Source organism: Enhydra lutris, unplaced genomic scaffold (genome assembly GCF_002288905.1).
Source record: "Enhydra lutris kenyoni isolate GAN:26980312 unplaced genomic scaffold, ASM228890v2 scaffoldscaffold9, whole genome shotgun sequence".
NCBI lineage: Eukaryota > Metazoa > Chordata > Mammalia > Carnivora > Mustelidae > Enhydra > Enhydra lutris.
In genome coordinates, this window is record NW_019154093.1 from 12,643,684 (window position 1) to 12,665,234 (window position 21,551).

At 38.2% G+C, this 21,551-nt stretch overlaps 1 protein-coding gene across 4 annotated transcripts in view; it reads right to left on the reverse strand.

Moving 5' to 3' along the window:
- LOC111142872 (forkhead box J3) overlaps nt 1-21,551 on the reverse strand; it is a 153,306-nt gene that overhangs the window by 105,961 nt on the left and 25,794 nt on the right. Inside the window, exon 1 of one of the 4 annotated variants that reach the window (XM_022496247.1) lies at nt 8,271-8,280. The exons of the other annotated variants lie outside the window; for them this stretch is intronic. The gene's annotated coding sequence lies outside the window, so the exon portion shown is untranslated. Of the gene's footprint in view, nt 1-8,270; nt 8,281-21,551 lie in introns of those variants that run through there. 4 annotated transcript variants of the gene reach the window in all.

Below are 21,551 nucleotides of genomic sequence, written 5' to 3' on the forward strand. Positions count from 1 at the left end.
GAACCCTGCATGGGTTCCTTGCTTGACAGGAAACCTGCTTCTCCCACCCCCATGCTCCTCCCCCTTTTCATGTTCTCTCTCTCTCTCTGAAAGAAATTTTTTTAAAAATTCAAGAAAACAATGTAATTTACACATCACCTGTTGTCAAATGAGTGGGCAAAATACCCTAGAGATCAGGAACCAATCATTTCAATCTAAAGATGAAAAACTAAGGTCTACTGAAGCTAAAGATTTGCCCAAATTCACAAAAGGTAGTTAACAATAGAAGTAAAACCAGGTCTCCCAATGCTCTCAAACCATTAGTGGTTTTTTTGGGTTTTTTGTTTGTTTGTTTGTTTGTTTTTTTACCACACCTCATCTGTAAAATGAGCATAACAGTACCTACCTCACTGATGAAAAGTACTGAGAATAGTGACTCGCAAATAGTAACCACTCAAAAAATGTTAGCTACTGGTGGTGGTGGTTATGCTAAATAGTAGTTGCTATTATTATTACTCATATTTCATTCTAAAACCACTGGCAATTATTATTCCATGCTGTCATCCTATTTGCCTCAATTACGGCTCCACTAAGTAGTTTTATTTTGTTCAAATTCCCAAAGGAGCCAGGCACACACATTTTCAAAGTTAAAATAAATACACATTCCAGGGGTGCCTGGGTGGCTCAGTCAGTTGAGCCACTGCCTTCGGCTCAGGTCATGACCCGAGTCCTGGGATCAAGCCCTGCATCAGGCTCCCTGCTCGGTGGGGAACTTGCTTTGCCCTCTCCTTCTGCCTGCCACTCTGTCTACTTGTACTCTCTCTCTGTCAAATAAATAAATAAAATCTTTAAAAAAAAAAAAAAAAATGCACATTCCAAACCAGAACATAACTGATACTGCAGATGCCCCTACTGAGAACCAACTTTAATTTCTGTTTCCTTCACCACTGCCACTAACTGAGACTATGAGAGTCTCAGCAATATAATGTAAAAATATAATTAAGTACTTAATATATAACAGTTAAGAATTTATAATTACACATATACAGGGCTATAAAACTTTCTGTACACACACACACAACAAAGTATGATAAAATTCCTGTCCTCCAGGAAACTGCAGTCCAATTAGGAAGGTCAAAAGTAAGGAAGAACTGAAGAAGAAAGGAAGGCTGAAGGGAGAGGACAACATGGACTGCAGCCTTCAGAGGCAGAGAAGGAAGAACTTCCACTAAGATTTGAAGAAAGTAAAGATCTCAACAAGCTAGAAAGAAAATGGTCCCTAGTCATCAAAGACACCATGAGTAAAAATCACTCCACTGCTGTGCTTATCTTCATCAGTTCTGCTAGATCAAATTTAAACTAACTATAAAATATCTATCTTAAATTTAAACTCTGAAAAAGTGGGGCTTCTGTGTGCTATTTATTAAATTTTATATATTCTTGGTAGTAAGGTATAAAGTGCTTCCATCGTTGGGGTGTCACCTGGACACTGCAGAGGTTCTCCATTAAGCATGAAGAACACAAAAAATGACCATTAGATATGACCAGATCATCAGTAACTTTAGAAAGAAACCTCTTAATGGAATGGTGATGACAGAAGTCCACTTGTATAAGAGAACAGATGGTGGTAAATTTAAACAGCATGGGAGGCTCTGAGGAATCTGGTTATGGAAATCTGGTTAAGAAATGTCAGGCCCTCATTACCTCACCTCATTCCAAAAGCTTCCTAGCTGGCCTCCTAGCCTCTGGTTTCTTACCACTCCTCTCTGCTAATCACCTCCTGAGTACACGCATACACTCCAAGAGAAATCTGTCACCATTGTTTTCATGTCATTGTGCCCCATAACTTTCAATGGTTCCCTTTCTCCTATTATACTAAATCTAAACTCATTTTCAACTACTTTAGTTTTTATTAATCTTTTATTAATCCTTCTCTAAATTCCTGGAGCAATTATAACCTCAATTTGGCATTTACAATGCTGTTGCATATGTATAATTGCATCATACACCTAAGCTTACTACACTCACTCCCTCTTCCCTCACCTTCCCACTGAGAACAGTGACCATAAAACTAATTATTTCAGATCCTACCAAACACCATGCCAGGTACATGTTATCTGAAAAATAACACAGTATTTGGTTTAAAAACACTCCTTTCTGGAATGTCTTAACACTGCCTAGCTGGCTTCTACTTTTTTCCAAGACTCAGACCAAATACCTCCCCCTCCAGAAAGCCCCGTCAATCCACTCTTATCTTCCATCTCCCAAACTAAACTAGGTCCCAATCCCACAGTAGCATATAAACACCTCTATCCCAAGATTTATACAGGATTATAACTATCTTTATCTATCTCCCCAGAGACCACAAGCTCTTTGGAAAAAGAAATTTTCTTATTCTTTTCTCTCTCTAATGCCTAAGAACATAGTAAGTGAAGGGTCAATAAATAATGGTTAAATGATTGAAACAGTTACTAGCCAATGAAGGTGTGGGTGTGATCCTTCCCAAACAAGTGAAACTATACACGTTGACAAGCTAAAAGGAAGAGGCAAAAGAAAAAAAGGACTCAACAGCATGAGGTAAGGATAATCACAGGATTGAAGTCCTTTATGAAATGGAAAAAAGTATGACTCAGACTGACAAGCAGCACTACACGGGAACAGAAACAGTTCTGGAATAGCAGAGAAAAACAGAAAGATAGAAGCAAAGATAAAAAGATAACATTACTTATCATAGAAAACAGGGATTGGAAACTCATGTCTTAAATCTATGATGATATTTATTGCTAAAAAAAAAAAGTTTCATGAGGAATCTTCTCTGTATAACATGAAAATGTAAACAGCACCAAGATATAAGAACTCAACCTTAAGGCATGAGATGGGGAGAGGGTCGGGGGTTCTAATCCCACTTTTTGGAACAGTGCCACTAATAGGACCCCAAATAATCTTTCTACATACTTTAACACATTGCTTGGGCCTCCCTCTGCAACCTCCTTGACTCCCAACAAGTAACCAAGATTACTCAGAAAGTTTTTGAGTTTTCAACAGTTATCAAAAGGGGGGGGGTGCTGCTGAGATACTGTTGGCTTCCTAAATAAAGGTAAGAAGAAAACATCAAGGAAAATAAGAATAATGAGGATAATGATGTTGTGACCTAGGTATTCCTGAATCCTCCCACTCTATTCCTGGCATCTGGCATTTTAAAATTTTGGCACCTTAAAAAACTTAAGAAAAATTCATCACAAGAAAGATTCATCGTAAGACTCGTAAGAAAAACTGAGCAACTGAAAACTCAAAAAGAAATCCTTATAATTACCACAGCAGTAATTCTGATCGCATGCATCCCAAGGAAACAATACACACACCCCACTTTTTTTTTTTTTTTCCTTGAGAGGGAAGGGACAGGAGCAGAAGGAAAGAGAAGAATCTTAGGCAGGGTCCATGCCCAGTGCAAGACTGACACTGGGCTCCATCTCACATGACCTGAGCCAAAACAAAGAGTTGGACGCTAAACTGATTGAGCCACCCAGGCACCCATATATATACATATATATATGTATGTATGTGTATACACACACACACACACACACACACACACACACACACACACACTTTTTTAAATATATAACTTCTGTTACAAAAGCTTAGCACCCAAGGCAACCAGAAGTAGGTCTATGGCAGAAACCACTAACTGCCACCTAACATCTGTTTTTACCTTCTTCCTGAGGAATACAATCTCAATTTCATTCTGGATGGCATTGTGCTTCTTTCCATTCTGGCTCTCTGAAGACACAATAGCTACTGCTCCAGTGTCATCTTGTATCATAAGGTGATCTTTGAAAATGGAAGCCATACACTGAGAACAGAGGAGCAGAGAGAAGGAATCCGGGTCCCTGAGTCTTTTGTGAAGCAATTGTGAAGCTGCCATCTGAGCCCTGAACTGCTCACCTTCCAGACTTATGTGCTTAACTACCATAAAAAGATATCACCAGCGGATGAATGCAATTCTTAACAAAAGTCAAACCTGGCATATGGAAGTGGGGAATACAAGAAAACCTAAAGTAAGACACTCTTAAAGGAGAGGTTGATAAGGCAAACATTAACTCCGATACTGCAGTGACAAAGACTGACAAAGAGTGACAGGATTTGGTCAAATGTGGCCATCTACATAAGTTAGAAAGCAAACCACAGGCCAGCTAAGGCTATCGCAAGAAGAGAAATACAGAAAAAATTTAGAATGTTGGCATGCGTTGGCTCCTTCTTGTCACTTAAAGTCCTGAGAGAAAAACAAACTGTGATTAGAGCTGCAAGCAGAGGGAGAAAATGCAGATTTGCTAAGGGAGGTAACTCCCTGCCTATGGCCTGCAATTTAAGCTAACAGTCCTGTAATTTAAAGCCTTGCATAGCTGAAAAAACACCAACTGCTTCTGAAGCAGCAAACTGAAGTAATTAAATGGTAGCTGCAAAACTGCGGCCTTGGCAGTAGAGAAGACTGGTACCTTGCCACACAAAGCAATGTCATAACGGTATTTTCCTTCCACCCATGTTTTCCACCATTGTTTCAAATGGCCTCATCAGAACCATCTTTCCCTTAGAAGCCAGAAGAGGTCAATGAACTTGGATGGGGAAAAAATACTCTTTATTTCCACTAACTTGTAACCGAAATTTAGCATTTCCTTTAATTATGAAACTAGACAACACATCATAGCACTAACAGTACTTGCAACTTGGCCAGCAATAAAAATCACAAATGTATTCTTCTCACATGCAGATGTTGCAGAATCTCAACTTTTAAACTTACCTACTTAAAAATTATGCTAGTGTATTAGATTTGCCACTAGATCTTTTATTTAATGTTATTTAATGTTTTAACATTACTATGTTTCAAAGTTAATATTTTGCTAACCATATTTCTATATAATTGGTTTCCTTTGTAATCCTAAGTACTTTATTTTGTGAATTTTGAGACATTATCCTGAGACGGATTCACAGGTTTCACCAGACTGTGGAAGGGCTTGCATGGCACCAAAACAAGACTGGAAATTCCTGGGGTAAATGGAGCACAAAGGGCACAGTCTTCACACTGAAAAATTCTGTCTGGGCAGGCATTGCAGATCTAAGCAGCAAAAAGTCTAGAAACTAAGTATTTTAAGATAATTGTATGGAAGGTTGGGGGAGAGAAAGAGACTAGACTGTAAAGGCCTCTTAAGTTTCCAAAATAATACCCAAGCTCATCAACAAGAAGTGAGCTATAAAAGCTGTACATTTCCCAGAAAGGGCATCTTCACTAATATCCATCTCTCAGATGTGGCCATGGAAGATAATGGACAAGGTAGACCTTTCAGAAGGCATAGGAGACAATGGAAGCCCTACCAAAGAGCAAAATTAAGGAACTTACTACATTGTCAAGGAGTCACTGTCACTCCTACCCAGTAAGATTCTATAATGAGCTAATGACTACTGAGTGTTTCCCATTATCCCCTTTTCTGAATATTACCTTTTATTGCTGTTATCCTAATTCTTTCTCCACCACTATATATTAGGTAGAATGTAAATAACTCATTTTTGGTTCATAGATCTTTGAACCACAAGAAGCCACACCAGCATCTGATGAAAGAGACACTACCTCAAGAGCTGAGATTTTGGGGCACCTGGGTGGCTCAGTGGGTTAAAGCCTCTGCCTTTGGCTCAGGTCATGATCCCAGGGTCCTGGGATCGAGCCCCGCATCAGGCTCTCTGCTCAGTGGGGAGCCTGCTCCTTCCTCTCTCTCTGCCTGCCTCTCTGCCTACTTGTGATCTCTGTCTGTCAAATAAATAAAATCGTTTTTTTTTTTTAAAGTGTTAAAAAAAAAAAAGAGCTGAGATTTTCAGCTAATTATCATAACTGGATGAAACTCTGGGTTGTCTCCCTTGGGAAAAGATGAAGAGTTGCTGCACTCTACCGAATGAGCCAGCCAGGCCCCCAGAATTTTCCAAATTTTAAATGGCTCTCACTCTTAGTGGCTTCAAACTTTCATGTCCTAAATGACACAGTAACTGTTTAGCAGCCTCAATGGAAATGACTAAAGTGACCCAGAAGGATTAGGTTTTAAAATTTTGTTTGTAGACTATATATGAGAACTAAGAACATGCCTTTCCCCATAGAGTAAGATGATATGATGATTCCTGAAGTAGCATCAAACTAATCTCCAAGAAGGTATGAATAACTGAGCCTTTTAAACTCCCTATAAGCAACGACCTTTTAAAAAAAAATAACCTGAAAAATCCTCACTGGTTTGAAGTGAAAAAAACAGGTGAAGAATCATAATTTAGGAGAAGGAATCCAATACACAGATAGTAGGTCACTCTTCAAACCTTTTGACTTTCACAACTTCTCTTCCCCCCTAAAATTCCAAGAACAGTCATAACACAGCTAATGGCAAAAATCTGGGAGATTTAGGGCACCTGGGTGGCTCAGTTGGTTAAGCAACTGCCTTCAGTTTACATTATGATCCCGCAGTCCCAGGATCAAGCCCCCATCGGGCTCCCTGCTCAGCAGAGAGTTTGCTTCTCCCTCTGACCCTCGCCTCTCTCATGCTCTCTCTCTCGCTCTCAAATAAATACAAATCTTTCAAAAAAATAAAAATAGAAAAATCTGGGAGATTCAGTGAGACAACTATCATTTGTAAAACTATTGTGATAACAGAGCTATTTATCATAAAATCAGAGATGAAAAAGAACCTCATTCATTTTCTAAAGTCCTAGTATTACCTATTTTGAAGACTAAGAATATTCTTTAAGATCTCCAAGGGGAGAAAAGTTCACAACTTACTCAATCTGTTCTAAGGTATATAACTCTAAGGTATGTGTTGGGGTTTTTTGTTTGTTTTTTGGTTTTTGGGTTTTTTTTTTAAGATTTTATTTATTTATTTGACAGGGAGAAACACAGCGAGAGAGGGAACACAGCAGGCGGAGTGGGAGAAGGAAAAGCAGACTTCCTAGCGAGCAGGGAGCCCGATGCGGGACTTGATCCTAGGACCCTGGCATCACAACCTGAGCCAAAGGCAGACGCTTAACTGACTGTGCCACCCAGGTGCCCCTAAGGTACGTGTTTTAAAAAAAAAAAAAAACGTTTAACTGGCCAGGGGGGCACCTGGCTGGCTCAGCTGATAAAGCACACAACTCTTGATCTTGGAGTCACGAATTTGAGCCCCATCTTGGGCACAGAGATTATTTAAAAAAAAAAAATAATTTTTTTAAAAAGATTAAAAGTTTTTTTTTAATTTTATATATTTATTTGACAGACAGAGATCACAAGTAGGCAGAGAAGCAGGCAGAGAGAGAGAGGAGGAAGCAGGCTCCCTGCCAAGCAGAGAGCCCAATGCGGAGCTTGATCCCAGGACCCTGAGATCATGACCTGAGCTGAAGGCAGAGGCTTAACCCACTGAGCCACGCAGGCGCCCCAAGATTAAAAGTTTTAACTGGCTAATCTAGATCTCCCTTGCTATGAAGAATATTTCTTTAAATTCTCTCTTGGAAAATGAGAACTGGTCAGAGTTCTAATCATAATGAGACTTCACATATTTTACAATATTAACACAGCTTGGAGTCCATTTTCTGTAAGTTTAAAATCCAGAACTTCTCCAACAGGATCTGAATTTGGAACCCTAATATATTAACTGCTCTTTTCTAGATTCTCTCCAAATTACTCTACATATAATCTTAGATTCATAAAACTGTATTCTAAGTTCATACAAGCCATATTCCTACTTGGAACTCCATTCAGGCTACAAACTTAGGGATCATGTGGTTAAAAGATATTTTCACACTGTATGTATAATTCTCATCTTAGGTATCTTTTGTTCCATAATGTATAGGAAGGAAAAAATAAACATTTCTGGGCATTAACCACTCAACTGTATTCTGTCATCAAGTAAACACTGTATTTTGCATTTAAATCTCACCTACTGGAATCTGTCTCTGAGTAGCTGGAAAAACTGATGAACACTAATTCCTTTAACATAAGAACACTCAAAGCCATCTTTGTAGCTGTTATTTAAAAACACAGAGGGGTACCTAGGTGGCTCAGACAGTTAAGCGTTTGACTCTTTTTTTGTGTGTGTGTTCGACTCTTGATTTTGGCTCAGGGTCCTGGGATCAAACCCCGTGTTGGGCTCTGTGCTGCTGAGCTTTGAGCCTTCTCAGGATTCTTTCTCTTCCTCTGCCCACACCCCCCCACCCTCCCTCACCCCACTCATGTGCACCGTGTGTGTGCTCACTCTCTCTTAAACAAAAAATTAAAAACCCTGGGGCACCTGGGTGGCTTGGTTGGTTAAATTCTGCCTTCTGCTCAGGTCATGATTCCAGGCTTCTAGGATCGAGTGCCATGTCGGGCTCCCTGCTCAGTGGGGAGTCTGCTTCTCTCTCTCCTCCTGCTTTTTCTCTGGGTTGCTCTCTCTCAAATAAATAAAATCTTCAAAAACAAGATTAAAAACCCAGAATCTGCTGTTAATATGCCTTATACTTAGTTTAAAATACAGGTATGTACAATATACATATAATAAAAAGTCCTCTGAGTAACACATATGCACTATCTCATTGAAGTGTCTATACTAACCTCTCTACAATCCTACTCACTACACATTATACCAGTAGTCTGGCATCAGTGCTGGCAGAAGCTAACATTCAGAGAAGGTAATCCTGTCTTTTTAGGGTTAAGTATGATGCACAGAAAATGCTAAACAGCTTAAACTCTACATGTGATGTCTAGGATTCAGCTGTCCTCAAAGTGTGGTCCAGAAACCCTTTCAGGGAATCCGAAGGGTCAAAACAATTTTCATAAGAAGTTATCTGCCTTTTCCACTCTAATCCTCTGATAAGTGTACAGTGGAGCTTTTCACATGCTATGTGATGGGTGTTATCACATCAGACTGAATGCACAGGCAGAGTGAGAATCCAGCTCTATTAAATCAGTTTTTAAAATTTGCAAAAATGTTGGGAACCCTGGTGGCTCAGTCAGTTAAGCATCTGTCTTTGGCTCAGGTCATGATTCCAGGGTCCTGGTATCAAGTAGCACATCAGGGTCCTTGCTCAGCATGGAGCCCTACTTCTCCCTCTGCCTGCCACTCACCTGCTTGCGTGTTCTCTCTCTCTCTCTCTCTGGCAAATAAATAAAATATTTTAAAAATTTAAAAAAATTTTTTAAAATTTGCAAAAATGTAAAGCAATGCTAATCTTACTTTGTTTTGTTTTGGAAAATATAGTTAATCTTTCATAAAACATGTCTTTGTTAACATATTATGGTTTGCTGTCATTTCTATGTAAATTAATAAATATTTTAATTTCTTAGTTTTAATTACTAATGCAATACATTTTAATAGATACAACACATAAACAAAAGCTCCTTGGATACTAATTTTTGAGACAAAAAAATTTAAGAACCATGTTACAATAACTCATCAACTCAAAGGCCAAAGATTACAGTTTCCAGTACAGTACAAATGTAATGAAGAGTAAGGGCTTCTGAGTCACTCAAAAAGCTTGAACTCTCACTCTCCCACTTATTAAATGCATCCCTAGACAAGGCTAACAAACAGATCTGCTGTGAGTAGTAAATGTGGAACACTATAATACAGAGTTAATGTCTGGCATAGAGTAGACATTCAAAAATTACAACTATTAGGGGCGCCTGGGTGGCTCAGTGGGTTAAAGCCTCTGCCTTCGGCTCAGGTCATGATCCCAGCGTTCTGGGTTCGAGCCCCGTATCAGGCTCTCTGCTCAGCAGGGAACCTGCTTCCCCCCTCTCTCTCTCTCTATCTGCCTCTCTGCCTACTTGGAATCTCTGTCTGTCAAATAAATAAATAAAATCTTTTAAAATAAAATTACAACTATTAGACACCTTTAAAAAAAAAATAGGGTGCCTGGATGGCTCAGTTGTTAAGCATCTGCCTTCGGCTCGGGTCCTAAGCACAGGGTCCTGGAATAGAGACCCACATCAGGCTCCCTGCTCATCAGGAAGCCTGCTTCTCCCTCTCCCACTCCACCTGCTTGTGTTCCCTCTCTCACTGTGTCTCTGTCAAATAAATAAAATCTTAAAAAAAAAAAAAAAAAAAAAAGACATGCTTGCTTGTTTCCTCCTTTGTCAATGAAGTCTCCACAGTGTAGAGCATACAACAAAATGGGTTCCACATTGTGGAACGCCTGGGTGGCTTAGTTAAGTGTCTGCCGTTGGCTCAGGCTGTGATCCCAGGACCCTGGGATCAAGCCCCCTCGCCCCTGAAAGCCTGCTTTTTCCTCTCCCTCTGCCCCCCACCCCCAGCTCATGCTTGCTCTTTCTCGCTCTCTCTCAGGTAATAACTAAAATCTTTTAAAAATAAATAAATAAATAAAGTTCGGTATCATTTACATTTCCCTGGCCACAAGAAGTAGGTAACATCAGGCTTTTCATGAGGTGCACAGAATCTGAAAAGGCCAAAAATCAACCTCTTAATTTCCTTTAAGTCATCTTAAATAGGCAATCTGATATACAGCTATTTAACAATACAGAATGTCTGTAATATGTATAAATTACCTGAGTCACAGTCGTTCTCAGAGTATCATATAACGTCTACTCTTATATTCCTTCTTACAATTTCAAGTATGGCTAAGTTAAAAAAAAATTAGATTGAACTCAGTCTATTCCACTAAATAGACTTTAAGTTTTCATAAGAAATGGACCAAAAATTTTAAAAAGAGTGAATAGAGAGGGGGGGAGCTGGGTGGAGAAGACACTTAATTCTAAACTTTAAAACAGTAATCACTGAAAGAGAGAAAAACTACAGAATATTCCAAGGGTATATTCATTAATTCCAAAAAATAAGTGGGAATGAGTTAAGCTAGACTCTGAAGGAATTTCACCATGAGTCAATTGACCATACGATCAAAATCTAAATGAACAGACCTTCTATTCTAAGAGCACATCAGTCATTGTCAGTTTACATAACACATCAATACTGATTATCATTCTATAGTGTGAAAAGGTCTGAAAAGGACTAACTTCCATAGAAATCCCAGTGCTATTTAGGGTAGAACATTTATTAGTAATCTATAAAAAGCTGCTCAGCTTAAACTTAGCAGACCCTAAGGAAGTCTCTCTGCCTAGAGACTTATTCTGCTTGTTCTACTATTGGCTCCTAAAGACCCCACATTTTTGTTTCTATTTCTTGTTTCTTGTCTTCATCACTTCAAAGTTTCTCAGCTTTGCTGCCTTTAACAGACTTTATCCTTTTTCTTCTCATCAAGCACAGCAACTTCTTCCATAAATCGTCACTATCCTTTCTTAATGAAACGACTTGTTTCCTCACATGTGCTCACATTCTTTACCATCTTCTAAAAATTTACTTTGCAGTTTATAAATATGAGTTTTTCTTTACCTCAACTTTCAACCTGCCACTAAATAGATACTTGATTATCAGGTTCTTTCTCAACTTGAAGAGAACAGAGTACTTATGCCCACCAGATTTTAAGACACTATAACCAACACAAGTGGTTTTAGTACAAGGATAGACATATAAATCAACAGAACAGGGTCCAAAAACGAACCCACCCATGTACGTCAACTAATTTATTATTATAATTATTCTTATTAAAGCATCGTTGACATACAATGTCTTATTAGTTTCGGGTGTACAACATACTGATTCCACAATTCAATGTTACTCAATGCTCACCACAGTAAATACAGTCACCAGTAATAACATTACTACAATATTACTACCTATATTTCTTATGCTATACTTTTCATTTCTATGACTTATTTATTTCGTAACTGGAATTCTACACCTCTTAATCCCTTTCACTTACTTCACTGGTCAACTGATTTTTGATAAAGGTGCCACGTTAGGAAAGACCGTCCAAAAAATGATGGTGAAACAATTGGTTATTTATATGAGAAAAACATAAACAATATCCTTTATCTCACATCATATACAAAAACCTGCAAAGTGAATTACAGAAAGTAAAAGCTAAAACTAGAAGACATCTAGAAGAAATCATAAGAGAAAATCTTTGGAACATTTGGTTAAGCAAGTATTTCCCAGATAGGACATGAAAAAAAAATCGCAATTCATAAAAGGAAACAATTGGTAAGCTGGACTTTAACAAAATTAAAAACTTCTGCCCTTCAAAAGACACCACTAGGAGAATGAAAGGACAAGCGACGGACTGGAAGAAAAGTGGATGCAAAGAGGGTATCTTAAGAAGGACTTGTATCTCAAGTCCTTTGTATTCCCAAAACTTAATAATAAAAAACACCCAATTTTTTTAAATGGGCAAAAGATCTGAACAGATACTTCAACAAGAAAATATATGATGCTAAAGAAGCACATGAAAAGATGCTCAAGATCATTAGTGATTTTAAAAAATCACAAATTAAAATTATACGGAGGTATCACTACATACCTACCAGAACTAACTGCACCCAGCATTGCTAAAAATATGGAGCAACTAGAACTCTCACATACTGCTAATGGGAACTTAAAATGGTACACCACTTTCAAAAACATTTTGAGACTTTTTTTAAAAGTTAAACATAAACCTACCATATGATCCAATCATTTCATTCCCGAGTATTCACCCAAAATATATCATATGTCCACACAAAGACATACATACAAATGTTCATTGCATTTTTACTCGTAAGAGCTAAAACCAGAGAACAATCCAAAAATGCACCAGCAGGTAAATATTGTTGCACATATATCCAATGGAACAAAAAAGTATTAACTATTGATGCATCAGTGACTCTCAAGGTAATTATGCTAAATGAAAGAAGCTGAACAAAGAATACATACTGTACAGTTCCAGTTCTATACAGCTTGAGAAAATGCAAACATACATTCAGAGGCAGAAAAGCAGATCAGTTGATTCCTTGCAGAAAGTAACAAGAGGGAAGAATCACACAGCAACACCAGGAAACTTTTGAGAATGATGGATATATTGTGGTAGTAATTTCACTGGGGGGGGCGGGGGGGACACTCACCACATCAAACCATGTCAATTACATCTTAATAAAGTTTTTTTTTAAGCTGTTTTAAATATGTGGGGGGGGGAATTTGGAGTGGTTAGGATTTCTCAGCTAAGACATAAAAAGAAAAAAGAAATTGGAACCAAAAATTTTTAAACTTTTTTGTTCTAACAAAAAAACTGGGGGCACCTGGGTAGGTCAGTCATTAAGTGTCTGCCTTTGGCTCCAGTCAGACCCCCAATTCGGATAGAGCCCCCGCATCCAGCTCCCTGCTCAGCAGGAAGCCTGCTTCTCCTTCTCATTCCCCCTGCTTGCGTTCCCTCTCTCACTGTGTATCTCGCTGTCATATAAATAAATAAAACCTTAAAAAGATTTTATTTATTTGACAGAAAGAGATCACAAGTAGACAGAAAGGCAGGTGGGGGTCGGGATTTCAAAATGTGCAAAAGATTTGAATAAAGACATATAGGTAGTCAATAAACACATAAAAAGAAGTACAACATCATTAGTCAACAGGGAAAGACAAATTAAAATCACAGTGATACCCATTAAAACGTTCAAATCAATCTGAAAACCAGCAATATCTTCCTTTATGAATTTAAACTCCATAGCTTTGTCTTGATATCAATGACAAAAATAACTACATTTGTGCTATAAGGAAAAGCATGAATAATTATCCCCATTTTATACGGCTTCCAATCCAGTGATCCTCTGATTGCATTGCATGGGTTTCTTGGGGTTTTATTTTTTAAATCATCTGTAGGCCTGCTTGTAATAAAGAAGCATTATCTTTTTCTCAGGCTCTACTAATTCGAAGTCTCATTGTCCCATAACCTCCAATTCTACTTTTTTACTAATATATCACTTTCCAAGTTCCAAAGACACGTAGGGAGATGGTAGAAAAGAGTGTTAACTGCAAAGAAAGCTGTTCCTATCCTTAAAAAATCTCCATTCAGCACAACCTTCAACAAGGACCTGTCCATAAGCACCTACCCTTTAGGCTCTAGTAAGCATCATTAGTATGGGGCAAAATAATCTTTCTGTTGCCCTTTTCTTTTGTTGTTTCTATGAGAATCTTGAATGCTAGTAAGGACATAATGGGTATGTATTATGTATCTGTCAAATTAAAAATGACTGGAACAAGAGTCTGATTCCAAATCCACAATTCCAAAAGGAAGGTGAGAATCAAGTCTCCCATGCACTACCCATATGACTACAAGGAAAGGGTCTGAATCCTAAAAAAATATCCTCTCTTGGGGATGGATGGCTCAGTGGGTTAAGCCTCTGTGGGTGGCTCAGTGGGTTAAGTGGGTTAAGCCTCTGCCTTCGGCCCAAGTCATGATCCCAGGGTCCTGGGATTGAGCCCCGCATCAGGCTCTCTGCTCTGCGGAGAGCCTGCTTCCTCCTCTCTCTCTGCCTGCTTCTCTGCCTACTTGTGATCTTCATCTGTCAAATAAATAAATAAAGAAAATCTTAAAAAAAAAAAAAAATATCCTCTCTTAAAATCCTAACTCTTCTCACCCTACACTGGGAACATGCTGCTTTTTATCAGAACTTCTGACTAGTTCACCATGCCCTTTCTCAGAGTTGTCTCCATTCCCAGGGCCTTGAAAGTCTTATCTCTACCAGCTATACAAGTACTACAACAAATTAAAGGATGAGAACCAGGGCTGACACCTGACCTAAGTTGTTCACCTTGATTTTCTTCATTAGGAATTCAGAATTAGGACTGAAATGGTTTGGGCTGGTCTCCTGAATGAAGAAGCTATGAACCTGAGAGGTACAGGATGGCCATGTGTCAGAAGGGTAAAGAAAGCTGGTTTGTAGAAATGAAGAAATAAATTATAATCAGAGAAAATCAACAGAGGAGTATACTGCCTAGGTTCCTAAGAACCTAAGTTCTATCCCCTCAAGAGATCCAGCCATCTCTCGGTTCTGTGAAATACCCCAGTATTCTCCACAAATAAATTCCTTTTCTCTTTTGTTTGATACATCCAGTGCTGGTTTCCTTTACTTGCAGCCAAGTAAAGCTTGACTAAAATAAGTTTACTAAATCAAATCATAACACCTTTTTATTTTTCAGTATTATTTTATACCTTATACACTGCTGACAGGCATAGATTTTTTTTTTTTTAAGATTTTATTTATTTGAGAGAGAATGAGTGAGAGAGAGCCTAAGAGAGGAGAAGGTCAGAGGGAGAAGCAGACTCCCCAAGGAGCTGGGAGCCCGATGCAGGACTCGATCCTAGAAATCTGGGATCATGACCTGAGCTGAAGGCAGTTGCTCAATCAACTGAGCCACCCAGGCGCCCAGGCATAGATTTTATATTTAACTCCTTTTACTTTGCCAATACACCCAGTGATGCTTTTTATTCCCTATTACCTGATATTATTTCCCCCACATATATGAATTCATGGCAACTCAAATTTCTCTACCATCTCCCCATAAAAAAATCTGCTTCCTTGCATAGTAAGATTTTTTCCAATTTTAGAGAACATATTTCGGAAGTAAATCACTAGTTTTCTATCCCCTTTTTCCTGTTTCCAGCATTATTTCCCTTTTCTAATTATTTTCTATAGTATCCTCAATTAAGTGGAATATTTTTGACATCCCTCATTTTAAGAAAACACCTCAGGTTATGATGACTACTGACAGTCAAGAAGAACTTCATGATTAAGAGCATGGGCGCTGGAGCAAGGCCTACATATAAACCCCAGCTCTGTCCCTTTATTCACTGTATGTCCTTCAGCTAAGCTAAACTTTTGTACCTATTTCCTCATTTATGAAATGAAGATAACAGTGGTACCAAAGTTATGGAGCTATTGAAGGAATTTAATTAATATACTTTAAAATGTTTAAATAATGCCTGGTCTAGTAGTGAGAACACCATGAACGGTAGATATCAAAGTCAGTATTTAGTCACAAAAGTGACTTAATAACATGTCCTTAAGTCAATGACTAGTCAACATTACTCTTCAATACCTAATATTCTGAAATGGAAGTGCTAGGGCATTTGGTCATCCAAAATCAAAAATTAAATTACATTTAGGATGCTCTAAGCCAGCACTGCCCAGAACTTTCTGCAACAATGGAAATGTATGTGTGATATACAGTATGACTGCCATTAGCCATGTGTGGCTACTGTGCACTTAAAATGTGGCTAGTGTGACTAAGAAACTGATTTTTTGTTTTTATTTTTAATTAATTTACATGAGGCTAATGGCAAATGTATCAGACAATAAAGTTTTACAAGATAAGTCAGAAAAGTTCAAAATATGTTCAGAAAAGTTTCTATAATTGTCAAAATTAAGAGGGTCTCTCATTACTCTTTATTTAATCGGAATATGCCACACCTAGACATGCAAATTAATAGATTCTATCAATTCCCCCAAAAAGCTTGATAAACATGGTAACAATGATGAACTATGGCATGATAATGCAAAAGCTATTTTGCCACTGTGTGGGAGAGACCTAATAGCATAAAACTATGAATATAATAAGCATGTAATATTCAACATCAGCAACATCCTTGGCCTGAAGGCCAGCTACAAACCTGAACACTACTGGTAGATAATCTAGAATCTAAGAATTCAGAGTGAAAGGGAAATAGAAGTGAGAAAACAAATCCCCATGCTCTTGAGCTGAGAGCAAAAGACACAAATCTGTCCTCTTTTATTCCCTTTTGCTTTCTACCATTGAAAAAGAGAAAAGAGGAAAAAAATATGCAAGGTGACTTATGTATATATTTAATCCCATGAATCCTAACAGACCATTGAGGTAAGCATTAACAATCCCATTGCTGCAAAACTGGAAAAAGTGAGTAACTTTCTAAGATCATATGGGTAATACGTGGCAGAGATTTAAACCTGTATCTACCTAATTCTAAGATTACATACCAGAGCTGCCTTCAAAATACCAAGGCTATTACTCAAAACAAGGCAGCAAGAGGTCTTAAAATAAATCTACCCTTCTCTGGTCATTCTAAATAGCGGGGTCATCAATATCAAGAAAGGAGAAATGAGGAAACAGATGGACAGGAAATTCATCTGGGACACTAACACATGAGCTTCTCTGGTGCTAAAACATCCCTATGTGTTTCCTAGTATATCCTAAACAGACAGACTGGATCAATAATAAAAGGTATCTTTAAGGGAGAAGCATAACAGGGTCACCGATGTGGCTCATTCAGTTAAAACGCCAACTTGATTTTGGCTCAGTCGTGGTATCAGGGTCGTGGGACAGAGCCCCATGTTGGGCTCAGTGCTCAGTGGGGAATCTGCTTGAGGATTCCCTCTCCTCTGCCCCTCCCCCAGGTCACAGGCATGGTGGGGGGGTGCGGTGCAGGCACACTCTAAAATTAATTAATTAATTAATTAATTTTTAAAGGGAGAAGCATAACAAAAAGGAAAAAGCAAGTGCAAAATGGGGTAAAAATAGAAAAACAATAACAAAAGGAAGAAATATCAGGTAGAAGGTAGTTAAGTGTCACCAGAAACTACTTATAGTGCTACTGATAACGTCCAGTATCCCAGTATTTATATACATGTGAACTGTAAAATCAATCCTCTTAAAAATTATCAGGCGATGTAGAAATGCAGAAAAGGCCTCATCTGAACAAATCTAAAGAAACATCAGATTTTATTTTGCTTTAATCAAACCAAATCATAACAATAGTCTATTGCTACAACATGTGAAAGAAGTAGGTTATATACACATGTATGTTTACTTGTCGGTAGAAAACAAATGTTCAAAGAAAGTTTCTACTTTTTTTGGTAAGCTCTTGCTCTTTCTGAATCTGTACGTGGAAATAAATAAAATACAGGTACATCTTGGGATTCAAATCCATCTTATACAAACTCAGGAACCAAGCAGATTCTGCTAAATTTTTAAGATCTTCTTGTATGCTAGAAACCATATCACTCATTTACCTGAATTCTCATTATTATTCAAAACAGAGGAACTGAAAAAAAATTAGAGGACTCACTATTCACTATCTAGATTCTCACCATCCAAACTCAGGATATGAATGCAATAGATTCAGACTGCAGGAATATCTGTGAATTTTATAACAATTTTTAATATAAATTCATATGATTTACCAAATTGGGATTGTTTTTTCTTTTTTTTTTTTTTAAGATTTTTTTTTTTATTTATTTGACAGAGAAATCACAAGTAGGCAGAGAGGCAGGCAGAGAGAGACAGGAGGAGGAGGCAGGCTCCCTGCTGAGCAGAGAGCCCGATGCGGGACTCGATCCCAGGACCCTGAGACCATGACCTGAGCCGAAGGCAGAGGCTTTAGCCACTGAGCCACCCAGGCGCCCCGGGATTGTTTTTTCTTCTAGCAACATGTTAGTATTCTACTAAAACCACATAAACACTGGATGCAAAACAGACCTTAAAAAACATCTTTTTATACCCTTCTTAGTAGGTTGTTGGAACAAGTTACTAAGTCATTGCCTCTCAGCTCCAAACCCCCACCCCTACTTTCCCAATCTGCCTTAATGATGCTGAAAACTGGGACTCTGCAAACCACATCTGTGCTTTGCCAGGTGGTTTCCTCTAAAACTCTGCCAAGAGGAAACATTTAAAGATGGACTGAAATCCTGAAGAAGGAAAAAGATACTGGTGCCTTCCTGTCTAGTCTTTGGGTGTCATAACAGCATTACCCCAGCAAAAATTTCTCTCTCTGTCCCCACAACAGGAGATCCTCCTATAGTAGTAAGTGAATCCAGTTTACAGTTTTTTAGACTTGTAGAACTATCTTCATCTACCCCAGGGAAAGACACAAAGACCAGTCAATACCCATCCCTCATGGGTATGAGACTCATGGGTATATGTGTCAAACCCACGGGACCCCTCTTTTGAGTTCAGACACCAGCACTAGCCATTTAAGTGCCTTCTCCTCAAAGCCTGAGTTTTGGTTCTATATGACCCTTCCTCCTAAGTCTCTAGGTTTTCCCTTTGGTCTCTAAGCCCTTGGGGCTGGTTGATGCTTCTTGAAGTGTCTCCCTCCATGATACTTAAGTTTTATTTTTCTCCCTTCTGCTACCTACTTAACAACTTAGTACGTAATTAATGATTCTGTTAAAATATCTCTGTTCAAACAAGTGGTGTGATTTCTGCCCCCTGACAGGGTCCTGATTAAAAAATTAAGTCTCATTATATAGAATATAGTATTGTTTATAAGTTCTGCTAAAATTCAATGACACATATACCAACAAGCAAAGAAAAACAAAGTGTCAACTAAAAGTAACTTGTTTAAAAGAGTATATCTATCACTACAAAATCTTTTGCAATCATTTTTTTAAAGAAAATATGGAGTGCCTTTTTCTAATTCACACATAATATCTACTGGCATAGAATTACATGATATAAAGACATTTATACTAACAAACAAAGAAAAACAAAGTGTCAATTAAAAGCAACTTGTTTAAAGAGTATATCTTACTATCACTACAAAATCTTTTGCAATCATTCTTTTTTTTTTTTAAGATTTATTTATTTATTTATTTGACAGACAGAGATCACGAGTAGGCAGAGAGGAAGGCAGAGAGAGAGAGAGAGGAGGAAGCAGACCCCCCGCCAAGCAGAGAGCCCAACACGGGGCTCGATCCCAGGACCCTGGGATCATGACCTGAGCCAAAGGCAGAGGCTTTAACCCACTGAGCCACCCAGGCGCCCCTGCAATCATTCTGTTAAAGAAAATATGGGGTGACTTTTTTTTAAAGATTTTATTTATTTATTTGACAGACAGAGAGAGATCACAAGTAGGCAGAGAGGTAGGCGGGGCGGGGGGGAGCAGGCTCCCCACTGAGCAGACAGCCTGATGTGGGGCTCAATCCCTGGACCCTGAGATCACGACCTGAGCCGAAGGCAGAGGCTTAACCCACTGAGGCACCCAGGCACCCCTGGGGTGCCTTTTTCTAATTCTACATAGTACCTACTGGTATAGAGTTACATGATATAAAGACATTAACGACAGCTCTCTGTCTTACCAATACATAAAATACAGCAAGTGCAATTTTAAAAATAATTCTAACATATTCAGATTAAATATCTAGTTATCATCTACAAAAAAAACAATATTTGTTTATTAGCCTAAATATTTAAGGGTGGAGGGGGATTTAATCCGTTTTACCAACTCTCTTTCCTACCCAACAAATTTTTAAACGTCACATACTTCCATTTCACCCCCCACCTTCATTTACTCAAAAACGTTCATTCCCACTCTTACCTATGCCTACAAATCCCTACCTGCCTACCCATTTCTCATTCCCAGCCACAAATTCCGTTCTCCACCAATTCATATACTTCCTATTTTCAATCTAGCCATTTTGCGGACATACAGATATTGTAACACAAGATATAAAGGCAGTACATACAACAGAGGTATGGCAAACAAGCATTTGTCAGTGGGCTTAAGAGTTCTAGCCCTATTCCTATTTGGACAGTGTTGTTGGGGAGGTCATTTCTGGTTTGGGGAAGACTATAGGAAAGTAGACTAAAATTTATTGTGGTTTCAAGTAATCCAGGTTTCTCCCCCACCACCACCATCAAAAAAATAGCCATTCTTCTCTCCTCTTCCTTTTATTTATTTTTTTTAATATTTTATTTATTTATTTGAGAGGCAGAGAGAGACAATGAAAGAAAGAGAGCATGAGAGAAGAGAAGTCAGCGGGAGAAGCAGACTTCCTGCTGAGCAGGGAGCCCGATGTGGGACTCGATCCCGGGACTCCAGGATCATGACCCGAGCTGAAGGTAGTCGCTTAACCAACTGAGCCACCCAGGCGCCCCCATCTCCTCTTCCTTTTATTAAACTCAATGCCTGCTTCCAGTTACCAGAAAAAAAAAAAAAAAAAAAAGGCAGTGACAAACAATGGTTTTCTACCCACACATTTAAGAATAATAACTCTCTGCTTTATAAAGATAGACCATACAGAATATTACAGAACTAAAAGATGTATGTAAGAATACTAAATAACCCAACTCAGACACCACAGAGCACTAGTTAAATGCTAACTGTATAGCTTTATGCACAAAAAAATTTGATTCTAGAATAATATGCACAAGAATTGTAAGTTACAAATTATCAAATAAGTTATGGTTATCTCTTTTCTTTCATCATCCCTTCCAATTCTGTAACTTCTACCAAGCATAAAAGCTAGATAAACATTATTCCTAACCCAATGTCACATATAAGCTTAAATCTAAACATAAATACTCAAAGAAGTTTAAAATCTCAATGACTTTAGTATAGCATTATTTCAGCATATCCCACAACTAAAAAATCTTTAAGGAAGTCTAATCAGTAGATCAAAGTCTGCAAAATGTCCCAATGTAACCATATCCAAAGCTTTAAATATTCAAAAAAAAGGGGGGGGGGGGTAAAATGACTCTTCCCATCATACTGGGCAGTAATCACTATTAAGTCAATTAGCTCCACAGCAGCTTTGGAATTAAAGAAATGATGATAGTCTTTTTTTTTTTTTTTTTTTTTAATAGGTTCTTTTCAGAGCTATATAGCTGTCCCTTGTTTGGAGTTAGGGATAGAGGACACATGGACTCTAGCAAAGTAGAAAAGCCATCTCTCCA